Genomic DNA, 12,218 nt, shown 5'->3' with positions numbered 1-12,218 from the left:
CCAATTCAAGTGGGATTTCTTTCACTAATAAATTAAGTGGACTAATTAGCAAAGCTTCCTTTCGTCCTCCCAGATGTTGCCATTCCTGGGTCATTTTCTTCTCTTATTTCTCTATACCTCTGCCAAGGAGCTGGAATCCAATCCCATGGCTTCAAATGCCCTTGGTGATTAAGAGCGAGCTGCACAGGCAGACACACCTGGACTTACTTCCTGTTCTGTTACTTACCAGCAATGAAATGTTGGCAAGTAACCATCTCAGAGCCTCATGTATATTATTTCAAAGAGGGGATCACGGTAATATCCATCTCATGAGACTCTAAGAAATAAATAAGCGGATATGTATAGAGCATTTAACAGAAGGCCTGACACACTGTAAACAGGAAATTGATTATTGTCATATGGGCAAATATGATCATTATAATTTCTGGATCACAAGGCAAAAACCTTTCCCTAACCCCAACCTCTGTCTTGCATTCCAATGCTACATCTTTTTTCTTTTTTTTATATATATTTTATTGATTTTTTACAGAGGAAGGAAGAGGGGTAGAGAGCTAGAAATATCCATGAGAGAAACACATCCATCAGCTGCCTCCTGCATACCCCTTACTGGGGGGATGTGCCCGCAACCAATGTACATGCTCTTGACTGGAATCAAACCTGGGACCTTTCAGTCCGCAGATCGACGCTCTATCCACTGAGCCAAACCGGTTTCAGCTCAATGCTACATCTCTTTTTTCCTTCTGAAGCTCTCTCTCCATTAGTATTTTCCAATTTCACCTTAACCCACTTTTCTTTCTTCCATCTCTCCTGCCCCGCGCACACTGCAGTGGGCACTCACAGTTCAGTTTGGGACACCATCATTGTCCTCCGGGTCATGCAGACTCAGACCTCAGTTAGCTATTGAGTTGGTCAATTGTCCTGTCACTGATTTGTACAAATTTTCCTAACTAAAACCGACATAAAAATAAAAACAAAAACACAAGGATTATGAATTACAGTCACTTGCACATTTCTTTTATTTATGAGTTGGTTCAGCTATTGAATTTTTTTTAAAAGCAAATTTGAGACTCTACAATGTTGAATCTATGGTGCTAGCCACAGGTGGTGATTTTAAAGAAAGGGTAGGGAGGGACATCTTTCATTGGTCAAAAGAACTTGTTTTCTCTATGAGGAGATAGGACATGTGGGCAAACTATCATGGTATTGGTCACATTTTTCCAGGTATTAGGAACAAAAAAAAACAAAAAAAAGCACACCAAGTGATTAGGGACTTCAGAATCAGAGGTCACTCCTATCCTAAGTACGCTTTCCTTTGGAGAATATCAGTGAGAAGGATACCTCTTTGGGCCCCATATTTTGGAAGCCTGCACATTGTGAACATACAAACCAAATTTCTAGAGGTGTACACAGCTGCCCTGTCATCTGGCCCAGAAGGAAGAGCTCATCCAGCCCCGCTTAGCACTTTAAATGCCAGCTCTCATGTCAAAGTCCTTTCCGTTCCCAAATCCTCCTTTCTTCAGATCTCTTGCTGTTTGTCCCTCAACAAACGGCATGAGGTTGAAATCTTTGGTCTTCAGAGATGGCACAGCTCCCTTATGTGGGAAAGGCCGGAGCTGCAGACTCAGGCAGGAGAGAGAAAACATGTTATGAACCCGGCATGTACTTCTTCTCAGCGTGTCTGCAACAGATTCCTGCACCCAGGGTGCCTTTCCCCAGCTGCTGCTGAGCATTGTCGCCTCCTCCGTATGTTCCAGGTGTGGTGTCTGGACCCATTTCTACTTCAGTGAATTAGCACATTTTCAGTGAGGTCCACCGGGAAGCTGAACGGTGTGCAGTATTAAATATTGTGAACTTCTCTTACTGGGTGGAGGGGTCATCCTGTACACTGAAAAGCTGTGGGATTGATTCCTGGTTGGAGTACATAAGAGAGGCAACCGATGAGTGTTTCTCCTTCACATGATGTTTTTCTCTCTCTCCCCACCTTCCTCTCTCTCTAAAATCAATAAACATATCCTCAGGTGAGACAAAAAAAAGTTATTTCATGTAAGTCTAGGACTAATATTCATGACCTGTGATACTGATTGTTTATATTACCATATGGATGTAGATATTGCTTTAAAAGGTGGTAAAACCAATATGCTATTAATAGCATTTTATTCAGGGAAGTTAAAATACTGAAAACATTTTTCTTTGATGGTATTTTTTCATAAAGCTGCCTGTTAAAATGTTAAACATGCCCTGGCTGGTTGGTCAGAGCATCGCCCATACACCAAAAGGTTGCAGGTGGGATCCCTGGTTAGGGCACATATGGGAAGCAACAGACTGATATCTCTCTCTCTCTCTCTCTCTCTCTCTCTCTCTCTCTCTCTCCCCCCCTCCCTCTCCCACCCACTCTCTCTAAAAATCAGTGGAAAAAATATCCTCAGGAGAGGATTAACAAATAAAAAAATAAGTTAAAATATTTTTCAGGTGAGGATTAAATTAAATAAAAATTCTAAACATGATGTGTAACATTTATGGTCATTTAGAATAACATACCGCTTTAAGAATTTTATTGATAGTTTTAGTTACGATGGCCTCAATAGAATTCTCCAAAATGAAAATTAAAAAAAAAAAAGTCTAAGAACTATGGTGACTCAAAAAATGCAGTCTAAATTTACATCACTGTAAATATAACACAATTATGTAAAAAAAAAATCTTGATTATAACATCATTGTTAACTTTTCTGAAATAAAGTAAAAAATAAAGTAAAAAAAATATTGAGACAATAATTTATTATATTTTTATTTTATTACTTATCCGAACAATGCCAGTTAATCTTGAGCCAACCCAGATATGCACAATAATAGCAAACAGTAATCTTGGATACTATGTCAACTTTCAGATATTTCAACACTATAGTCTTCTACATTTTTCACTTTTAATTAGCTATCAACGTTTTTAGCTAGATTTATATTTTTTAAATATTTAGACAAATTATATGTGGATCTCATTCATACTTCAGACCTAGGCCTTACAAATGTTAACAGTAAGCCTACTTTTAAAGGCACTTTGTGGGTTAAAGAGAATCTAAATTTAGCTTTGAAATATAGGAACCAGTTTAAGAAATACCAAACAAAGTTAGGATTGGGAAAACATGTAAGGAGACACCACCAAAGATGAGCAAATGTGCAAAGCTGGAGATCCCGGGAAGATGCTAGAATAGAAGGTCCATGAAGCATAGTGTGTCTATTCTGTTTGTTAGTGTATCTTTGAAGCCCAGAAAAGTGCCTGGCTTGTAGTAGACATTCAAAAATATCTGTTGATTGAAGGAATGTGTACATGATAGCAAAGTCTAATTTGAATAGAGCAGAAGATACATGAAATAAAATTGTGGGAGCTAAGGCTTCAAGGAGAGTTATAAAATAGTTCAAATAATATATTACAAAATTAATCAGAAAATGCAGCATCCTATATAATAAAAGCCTAATAGTTTAAGTTTCTGGTCGCCCAGTCATCCCTTCAACCAATTAAAGCATAATATGCTAATGGTATGTATACTAAGGCCTCTCAACCACTTGCTATGACATGCACTGACCACCAGGGGGCAAATGCTCCAACTGATAGGTTAGCTTGCTGCTGGGGTCCAGCCAATTGGGACTGAGCAAGATGGGCCAGACACACCCTGGAGCTCTCCCACGGTTCCTCACTGGCTGGCCAACCTCCCACATCCCTCCCTGGCCCTGATTGTTGCACTGGTGGGGTCCCTCGGCCTGGCCTTGTGCCCTCTCACAATCTGGAACCCCTCTGGGGATGCCAGAGAGCCGGTTTTGGCCTGATCCTGAAGGCCAAGCAGAGGGACCCCACAAATTCATGCACTGGGCCTTTGATTTATAGTAGAAATTGACAGACATCCTGTCCCCTCTATCCCCTCCTAAAGATAACAACAATGTGGGCATAGATATTTTCATTGAAAGAAGTAAAGAGATTATTGGGGAAAAGAAGAGAAGGGAAAGAAAAAGAAGAGAAGAGAAGAATGGAAATGGGAGAAAGAAAAACGGATAAAGGACCTTCGGGAGATTTTTGAGATAAGTATACTCGGGCCCCTAAATGTTTGCTTTATGTATAAAGGCTCAACACACTCCTGGAAAAAAACAATGAAGAAAATGCTTTGAAAATTACATGAGCTTCAAAATTTGGATGTCTAGATAAGAAAGAGGATAGAGACCACCTCTTCACCTCTTGGGATATTTTTCCTGGAATATGTCACCACCCTGTGTCCTTGTCCAGAGAATGCTGTTAGTACTCACAAGGAAAGGACTTTGGGTGTAGTATTCCTAGATTCCTTCATTGCACCCTCAATTCAGTTTTCAAATGAACTCTGTAAATTCCTCATAAAACAAGAGCCTTGGGAGAAAGAAAGAGGGATTCAAATTAAAGAGTCATGACATTGAAGGCAAATAAAAAAATTAAGAGAAATTCTTCTATAGAACCCATCAGAAAATCATAAGGCATCACAGAAGAACCTGTACAGAATTCTGTAGTTTGAACTATGAAAAGAAAAGGAAAAATTAGAGCAAATCTGACAAGACGTGCATTTGTCCCAAATACTCTAAGTTGATTGTTCAAGTTTTAAAGCTTCTTACTCAGCCACCAAGTTTCTGTTGAATTCTCCTAAGTATTTTTCTTTTAGTTCATAAATATTTTTCTTGCTAAAATTGAGGCTTCAGTATATACGTCTTGACCTAAGTTCACATTTTATAGCTGAGAAAATATATAAAATCTCAAAGGAAATCATAGCAAAATTGTTGAGTTTTAGTTGGTTTTAGGTCAGAGGGCAAGAATCCATTGAATTTTATATACTTTCCATCTAAAATAAATACCCAATTTTGCCTAAAACTATGCCCTAATTTTCTACTTCTTCTGGGGCCAAATTTTTTCAGTTAATGTGGCACAAATATAGAGTTTTTAATGACACCTGAAACCAGGTGCATTTTAAAAATGATATTGATGGTAAATTTTACAAGACTATAGAAAACATAAATTTTCCATTACCCAAATAAATAATTGCTGATGATACCTAAGAAAAGAAAAGAAAATTTCTTAGAGTACATTATCATACAACACAATACCTTTGTATTTAAACTGGTGGTTTCCCCAAAGTAGGCATATAATAATTTCATGATTCCATGTGGCTGAGATTTCGGTTAAGACTTTGAAACATAGAATCAAAGTTCAAGTATTACTTAACTAGTTGGTGATTCCTTCCATCTAAATTTCATAAGCCAAGGTAAATAAGAATAAAACATATGAATGTACACTGTGGTTGTCATTAAGACATAATGAGGGAACATAAAATGAAATTCAATAAACTGGTTTCAAGAAGGCTAACAGTTTTATTAAACCCAGAAACTAGAAATTCCTATTGGGACATAATTTATCTTATTTCTAAAGCATTAGTAAATTGCTGAGAAATAGAGTTTGATTTCCTACCAGTCTATCTTCCTCCCAAGAAATATTTGCATTCTCGAAGATTCCACCGGGGATTAAGTTAACAAGTCTTTAGCAAGTTGTTTCCATATTTGCAATACAAACACCAGAGAGTATATAAATTCTCTTTCAAGAGGTATTAACTTAGGTGACTGAGAAAGCTCAGGCCAGATAGATGAAGAGCTACCAGAACACGAAGTAATCAATAGTCCAAATGCTAAATTACACAGAATGGAACAGGATTTTAGAGAATGTTGTTGTTGTTGTTGTTGTGGGGGTTTTTTTTAAAAAAAAAAGGGGGGGGCGGGGAGGTTATTAGTTAAATTTTAAGAAATAATAGGTTTTGAGTTGGAGACTCGGTGACTCATATTCCACACTTAGTAAATTGCTATTGTTTACAGGCACTGTGTGAGCCTATAAGAAAGTCAAAGGTGACAGAGTCCATAATCTTTAAGAAAAGATCTACGGGAGACACGGGCATACACAGAGGAAAGAGGACAATAAAATTCGGTGAGCAATACAAGCGTGTTCAGGATGCAATGACACTGCAAACAGAAGGCAGCAGACTCCGCCTGGAAGGGAGTGGGGGTGGAGAGTCTACTTGAAGGAAGCTTGGACGCGGACATGTAAAAAAGGAAGGGGAGGCATGCTCTGCAGAGGAACCATAGGAACAACATAACTAGTCATAAGGAGCAAAGTTTGTGGGTTGGAGGTGGGTTAAAGATCAAGAAATAAACAGAAATACACTGAGAAGCACTGGGCAGTAAGGATGCATAGCTGAGCTGGGGCTGGATGTGAATGATGTAGTGGTTGAATGCTACCGCCACTCTCCCCAGTGATATGTCTATAGGATGTTCAAAAAAATCTGTGCACGCTCTTTGAATAATTATAAGGCAGTGTTTGTTAAAATAAATTTCATTTTTAAAATTGACTTATCAGCTGTTAAAGTATGTATGCATTTTGAGGGACATCCTGTATATCTTTATCCCCAGAACCTGTGAATGTAACCTATTTGGGAAAAAGTCTTTACAAATGTAACAAAGTGAAGAGTCTTAAGATAAGAGATCATCTTGGATTACCTGGGTGGGCCCTAAACCGAATGACAGGTGTCCTTGTAAGAGCGATGCACAGGGATATTTGACAAAGAAGAGAAGAGAAGAGAAGAGAAGAGAAGAGAAGAGAAGAGAAGAGAAGAGAAGAGAAGAGAAGAGAAGAGAAGAGAAGAGAAGAGAAGAGAAGAGAAGAGAAGAGAAGAGAAGAGAAGAGAAGAGAAGAGGAAGAACTCTGATGTAAAAATTGGAATTTTGCAGCCACGAGACAAGAAATGCCAACAGCTACCAGATGCTGGAAGAGGTAAAGAATGGCCTTATTGACACCTTGACTTTGGATTTCTGTCCTCTGCAACAGTGAAGGAATAAATTTCTGATGTGTTAAGCCACCCAGTTTGTGGCAGTTTGTTATGACAGCCCAAGAGATAGGGCCTCGAGTTCCACGAGCAGGCTGCTCCAATGGGTGATGATTTCATTTTGCTGTACAGGTTGTTTAAAAGTGAGATACCAGGCCCCTGGCAGTTTGTCCCAGTGGATAGTGCCTATGGACTGGAGGGTCTCAGGTTCAATTCTACAATAGTTAAGGGCACATACCTCGGTTGCAGGGCCTGGTCCCTGATCAGGGCTCGTGCAAGAGGCAACCAATGAGTGTGTTTCTCTCCCATCAATATTCCTCTCTGTCTTTCCCTCTCTCTCTCTCTTCTACTCTCTCTAAAAATCAATGGAAAAATATCCTCAGGCGAGGATTTTTTTTAAATAAATAAATAAAATAACAGTGGGATACCAGATTGATATGGAGTTAGGGCATGGATGATTAGAAGGAAGGAAACCTGTTGATAGCTATTATAATAATTCAAGAAAAAGGGTATCAGATAGTTCTCATACACATAATTTACAAAATCTTACAAACATCATAATTCTCATGCAGATAATCAAGGTTTTACGGAACTTACTAAAAAAATCATCTAGCTGGAAAGCCAGTTTATCTTGCTGGTTCACTATCCTGAAACATACTGACCAATGTATAATAGAGTTAGTGGAAGAAAAGGAAAAGAAATCTGTAATGAGATTGATAGAGTATAACCACAGCTACATCAACAAGCACAGATTTCCCCACCCCACCCCCACCCACAAAGTCAGAAATCACTAGTCGTAAGGAGCAAAGTTTGTGGGTTGGAGGCTCATCCTCACTTCTCTGCTGAGCAGCTTGCTGGTTTCCTACAAATCCATGTCTATGCTTACAAAGTTGTAAATGTCATCAAGGGTTCCGGTGAACACCAGGTCAAGGAAAGTGACATTCTTTACACAGATGACCTTCAGGTGAACTTGTCAGATGATGCCATAGCTTAAAAAAAAAAAAAAAAAAAAAAAAAAAGTCATGCAGTTTTCTCTTTGCCTTCCTTCCCTGAAAGTTTTGGACATTTTATTCATAATATTTGATACTCAACTTGAGTCAAAGAGGGGAAAGCATTATTTTAGAGATGTTGCAAAGAACTTACAAAGAAAGACTGACACCTACCCCACGGTAAAGAGAAGTACAGAAATGAATTCATGCTGAGCCCTTGGAGGAGCACCTTTTCCAATGCTCCATCACTATCTTACATTAAGTATTTTGATATAATTTATTTGGAAAATCTTCTAGAAGGATATGTTTTTAATAAAACACATTTGCATCCTGTATTCAATAATATCTGAGTAGCTACTGTGTATATAGTTACATATTGCTTTCCTTCCCGTCTATATTGTATTACCAAGCTTTGAAGGTATTAAAGGTCTAACACAAAATAATAAAACAACAAAATATCATACGATAATTGTTAACTATATTTAGTCAAAATATATGATTCCATGCTTATCTAGGTCTTAAATGTGCAGTAACCTTTTGAGGAATGTTCGTGTACTGGGGGGAGGTAATGAGGTGTGATTACAAAGCTAACAGGACATTAGCTTTCATAGACACGTAGGAAGCAGAGCCCTGGTCTTGCTTGAGGAGAATGTAGAAAGCACGAAACTAGCACCTGAATCCCATTCACATAATTTGTCCTCAAAACCTATTTAGTGACAAGATGAACTTCCTTGGAATTATGATGTAGGTAGAAGTTTTTGTTGGCAGTTGAAGAACTATGACCATTTTTTTTGTTGTTGTTGTTAAATAAAACAGTTTGATGATTCTAAAAGGATCTATAAGTGTACTAGCAACTTCTATTTGAGTGGCTACACAGAAGAGGACTTCATATCCACCTATTTAACTAAACTTTGATTTGAACATTGGAATTTGTTGCATTTAATATATAATGAGACAATCACACACGTGTTTCCGGAATGCCACATCTCACCCACGAATTTGATGAAAGTGCTTACATTTAACTCCCATAGTGCCTGTATCACACTAATATAACACTGATCATATTGTATTATAATATAATTTTCCTTACTGTCTCCCACAATAAAACATTAGCTTCTCAAGACAGAAATCATGTTGTTCTCACCACAAAATTCATAGTACAGTGCCTGACACAGCCCAGATTCTCAAATAGTAAATATTAAATTGTAAAGGAATGTATTCATAAATAAATGAAAGATTGGAGGGCATTTTTCCATGAAATGAGGCTAAAGTAAGTTTGCTAATATTATATATTTATAATATTTAAAACTGATATATATATTTAAAATAATGATATATATAAAAATAATGTATATATTTAAAATATATATGTCATTTTTAAATGATATATATATTTAAAATTATATAGTTTTGGATATTTTGTGTAATCACTTTGTCTCCTGTGATTATACAAAGTTTTGGATATTTTGTGTAATCACTTTGTCTCCTGTGATTATACAAAAATATCACTATAAATTTATGATTAATCATTAAACCAATTACACAGTGAAACCAGAATATGTCACCCCAAAATTTGCCACTTTGGCATATGATTATTTTGAATCACAGGTACTTAAGAAATAGCAGGTGCAAGGACACACTGAACTTCCTGAGTCCGCTCTCTCTTGCATTTTCCCCCTACTGATGGCTTGATAAATATCAAACAATCACCACAGCTCCAAGGCATGATTTCTACTCAGTACTTAAAGAACAGCTGTGCATGGATGGTTAATTAGGGCTCAAGACTGAGACATTTAATCTATAGCCAGTAGGGTGAGTTGGCCAAATTTTAGAAGCTACAGAATTCAAGAAAAGGTAAGGAATTGCGGGAGTTTTGATTAATAGGGCAGATACAAGAGATCAAAGCGCAAGTCCACTGGGACATGCAGGAGCCAGAATCAGGAAATCTGGGTTGGAGACATATGGTGGTCACTGCTGAATAAGGAGTCTGCCCTAGTCAATGACATTTTCTTAGAATTTGGGAGATTTTGAGACCCTTGGCATCTATTCTCCACCAGCAGGAGAAAGAACAGTGTGCCTCTGTGACAATGCCTGCCCACACAGACAGACAGAGAGGGCTCAGTGAGTAGGGCATTAAATGAAATCTGGAATTGAAGGTGAAAGCTAAGTGCTGTTTCTGATTCAAGAATACCAAAGCAGAGCTCTAAGGAATTAGAATACATTCTTTAAAGAAAAAAATGGAAATCTTTTTGATTAGCTACATATGTCAAAGCCCTAGAAGTATCCATTAAAAGACACCCACACAAACACTACAGATGTAATGTTTCAGCCACACTTCCATTCACCTGAGCCAGATAGATTACCTGTTATGTAAGCTTATCTTGACTTCTCCATTTCATTTTGCAAATCAATCACTCAGCTCTGAAATTGAAGATGGCATAGCACAATGCAAACTTTTGTTGTTTAATCTGGAAAGACTGAAGTCCCGGACAAGATGAGCATGCAAGGGGACCTCTCACTGCGGGGCTCCTTACAGTAAGGTGAAAGGGAAACAGGAAACTCGGAGTGGAGGGGTCTAAAGGGGCTGCAGCATTTGGCTTTCACCTGCAGATTAAGGAAATGGAATTCTGCTGACCATGTGATAAAAATACAATATCCTTTGGACAGGGTGTTTCCTCTGCATGTGATGCAGTTCCAGACACTTTTGCCCCTCCGTGCAGGGAGTTCGTCTTCCTTGCCCTTCAAATTCAGCTCAAGAGCCTTTCTTTTCCCTGAGGAACCTTATCTCATTCCAACTCAGTTTCCGTTATTCATACAACAGTGTCTCTTTTCTTTATGTCACATATTTTAATGTTACCTATATAATTCTTCATATGATTATTTCTAAATGTCTTTCTTCCCCCAAGAGACACAATAGACCCTATGCCTACCTTTGTTCTCCTTTATAATTCTACATCAGGACAGAGCTTTTCCCGTGCCAGGAGTTCAATCATCGTTCAATAATGAGTGAATGAATGAATGAGTGAATGAGTGTCATCACCACCAGAAGCCACTACTATACTTTTAACTCCAATTACATCAAGTGGAATACAATCCATTTGTCCATAAAGTTTGAATTAACATAGCACAGAAAACAATCAGAGAGAAATGAGCTACAAATATAGACTATGACTGAAATTGTCTCTTTCAGAAATTAAAAAATAATAATAATAATAAAACTGGTGACTCTATTTTCTTTAGGCAACTGCCTCCTCTACACCCAGAAATCAGATCATGGGATAACCAAAGGAAGCCAGCAGAGTAACTGAGCTGTGCCACACTTAAAGGTGGTTTTCATCACATTCCCACTCCGCTCGGCGGCATGTCCCCCTCGTGACTGTGACCAGGAGAATGGGAGAAAAACACAGTGAATGTGATTAAACAGCCAGGAAAGCCTCCATGATGAAAGCCAAAAGGAATCAGGATTATTTCACTCCCAGAAAAAGCTGGCAGGTTAAATCATGAAATGGATGGATGGTGAGCAGCTGTCGCAGTTCCCCAGGAGTGCAGGGAAGGGAGGTCTGGGGCGAGCTGGGCGGAGGACAGCCTGCCTCCCACCCCGGTCCACACACCGTATGTCTGCTGCCCCTGTTCTGTCTCTTACCCAGGCTTCCTCAAAAGTCCCAGGGAAACATCTTCTCTGACGACTCTGAGTGAAAACTCCCCCTCCTCCACTCTCATTCTCTGGAGCAACTACTTTCCTCCATGGTCTCTGAAATCCGTTCAAAGCATATGATTAAGACAGAAAGGTCTCAGATGCCTTGAATGTCTTAAGTCAACAACAAAAATGTGTTGGTTTGGATGAAACATTGTCCGTGTTGCACAATGGTGGACACACACTCGGCAAGAGGAAAACGGAGGCCAAGATGCTTTGTGGCCTCTTGGCTCCCGTCCGAACTCCTTTCCTGTCTCTCTAAGCTCTGCATTCAATGTGGTCTTAGTTGGAGGCAAGTGAGCAAAGAAGGAGAGATGAACTTGCAGCAGGACATATCCTTGAAATAACAGGTGGTTGTCAGAGTTTACGGAGGTGCACATGATCATGCACTCACTGCATGAACTTCCTCCCTAATTCAGGGCTTCCTCCCTCTGGGAAACTGCCAAGGACCCACGTGACTACACAACAGCTCAGGGTACATGAGGATCAGTGATGTCCACACATCTTTTCTGACTTCAGCATCTGTAGCCAATGAATGATATTTTCAAACCCAATGATTCCTTTTCCTTGATGGATTCACCACACTCGGTGGTCATTAGGAGCCAGTGATTTGGAAAGCAGCTAGCTCTGCTCCCCACTACACCACCAAGGCCACACGAA

General features: G+C 38.9%; 1 long non-coding RNA gene across 1 annotated transcript; it reads right to left on the bottom strand.

The window, feature by feature from the left end:
* Nucleotides 1-7,198: 7,198 nt before the first annotated feature.
* LOC123651791 lies at nucleotides 7,199-11,655 on the bottom strand. The gene is made up of 3 exons (XR_006740714.1): nucleotides 11,508-11,655; nucleotides 10,228-10,285; nucleotides 7,199-7,864 (listed from the first exon to the last, which is right to left on the bottom strand). It is a non-coding gene; the product is annotated as an uncharacterized LOC123651791 (long non-coding RNA).
* Nucleotides 11,656-12,218: the final 563 nt, after the last annotated feature.

The sequence above is a fragment of the Pipistrellus kuhlii genome, unplaced genomic scaffold, assembly GCF_014108245.1.
Source record: "Pipistrellus kuhlii isolate mPipKuh1 unplaced genomic scaffold, mPipKuh1.p scaffold_m20_p_8, whole genome shotgun sequence".
Taxonomy (NCBI): Eukaryota; Metazoa; Chordata; class Mammalia; order Chiroptera; family Vespertilionidae; genus Pipistrellus; species Pipistrellus kuhlii.
The sequence above is the reverse complement of the archived record's forward strand: the minus strand, read 5'-3'. Positions and strand labels throughout refer to the sequence as shown.